Raw genomic sequence first — 2,500 nt, forward strand, 5'->3', positions numbered from 1 at the left:
ATTTTACTTTTTTTTCAAATGCATTTTTAATGTAATAATTTCATATATTACATAATTTTTCTCTTTGAATTGAAATTAATAATTTCATAATTCTATTTTTTAATCATAAATATATATGATTGAAAAAATTTTCTCCTCTTTTCCTTTGTTTAAAATTTAATTTTTCTTATAAATTTTTGTTTTTCTTATTTTTTTCTCTTCATCATCTGTTTAACTTCCTGTATTTATACAAGAAACAAACAGTTGAGGATAATTTCTATGTAATGCTAGTATAGAATATAAAATTTTGAATTCAAAAATTTATTTCTATTTAAACTAACTATAGAAAACCAGGAATAAAATACAATAACACCAATATGCCATAACATGTTAGTATAGAATATAGATTCTTCATATGTATATATATTCGAAAATTTTTTCTATTTAAACTAACGTATGGAAAACCAGGAATAAAATCATAATATTACCAGTTTAATATGGCTCAAATTCGAGTTTCATATAGTTATGATTCGATTTATATGCTTCAATATCATTGGTTAGTTAACTTTTGATATTTTCATATTATATCACATGCCTTCACCGTGAGTGTTTTTTGCCATGCACACCTCACATTGTCAAAAATGTATGGGAAAAATTCATTTCAATACATTTCAGTTTGATTTGAAATGTCTTTATTATATATTTTAGTGCCAATATGCCAAGGTTATATTCCATAACATGTTAGTATTAGAATATAGATTCTTCATATATGTATATATATTCGAAAATTTTTTCTATTTAAACTAACGTATGGAAAACCAGGCATAAAATCACAATATTACCAGTTTAATATGGCTTAAATTCGAGTTTCATATAGTTATGATTCGATTTATATGCTTCAATATCATTGGTTAGTTAACTTTTGATATTTTCATATTATTTCACATGCCTTCACCGTGAGTGTTTTTTGCCATGCACACCTCACATTGTCAAAAATGTATGGGAAAAATTCATTTCAATACATTTCAGTTTGATTTGAAATGTCTTTATTATATATTTTAATGGCAATATGCCAAGGTTATATTCCATAAAATGTTAGTATAGAATATAGATTCTTCATATATGTATATATATTCGAGAATTTTTTTCTATTTAAACTAACGTATGGAAAACCAGGCATAAAATCACAATATTACCAGTTTAATATGGCTCAAATTCGAGTTTCATATAGTTATGATTCGATTTATATGTTTCAATATCATTGGTTAGTTAACTTTTGATATTTTCATATTATATCACATGCCTTCACCGTGAGTGTTTTTTGCCATGCACACCTCACATTGTCAAAAATGTATGGGAAAAATTCATTTCAATACATTTCAGTTTGATTTGAAATGTCTTTATTATATATTTTAGTGCCAATATGCCAAGGTTATATTCCATAACATGTTAGTATTAGAATATAGATTCTTCATATATGTATATATATTCGAAAATTTTTTCTATTTAAACTAACGTATGGAAAACCAGGCATAAAATCACAATATTACCAGTTTAATATGGCTTAAATTCGAGTTTCATATAGTTATGATTCGATTTATATGCTTCAATATCATTGGTTAGTTAACTTTTGATATTTTCATATTATTTCACATGCCTTCACCGTGAGTGTTTTTTGCCATGCACACCTCACATTGTCAAAAATGTATGGGAAAAATTCATTTCAATACATTTCAGTTTGATTTGAAATGTCTTTATTATATATTTTAGTGCCAATATGCCAAGGTTATATTCCATAACATGTTAGTATTAGAATATAGATTCTTCATATATGTATATATATTCGAAAATTTTTTCTATTTAAACTAACGTATGGAAAACCAGGCATAAAATCACAATATTACCAGTTTAATATGGCTTAAATTCGAGTTTCATATAGTTATGATTCGATTTATATGCTTCAATATCATTGGTTAGTTAACTTTTGATATTTTCATATTATTTCACATGCCTTCACCGTGAGTGTTTTTTGCCATGCACACCTCACATTGTCAAAAATGTATGGGAAAAATTCATTTCAATACATTTCAGTTTGATTTGAAATGTCTTTATTATATATTTTAGTGCCAATATGCCAAGGTTATATTCCATAACATGTTAGTATTAGAATATAGATTCTTCATATATGTATATATATTCGAAAATTTTTTCTATTTAAACTAACGTATGGAAAACCAGGCATAAAATCACAATATTACCAGTTTAATATGGCTTAAATTCGAGTTTCATATAGTTATGATTCGATTTATATGCTTCAATATCATTGGTTAGTTAACTTTTGATATTTTCATATTATATCACATGCCTTCACCGTGAGTGTTTTTTGCCATGCACACCTCACATTGTCAAAAATGTATGGGAAAAATTCATTTCAATACATTTCAGTTTGATTTGAAATGTCTTTATTATATATTTTAGTGCCAATATGCCAAGGTTATATTCCATAACTCTCTATTTAAAC

The sequence above is a fragment of the Anastrepha obliqua genome, unplaced genomic scaffold (assembly GCF_027943255.1).
Source record: "Anastrepha obliqua isolate idAnaObli1 unplaced genomic scaffold, idAnaObli1_1.0 ptg000343l, whole genome shotgun sequence".
Classification (NCBI taxonomy): Eukaryota; Metazoa; Arthropoda; class Insecta; order Diptera; family Tephritidae; genus Anastrepha; species Anastrepha obliqua.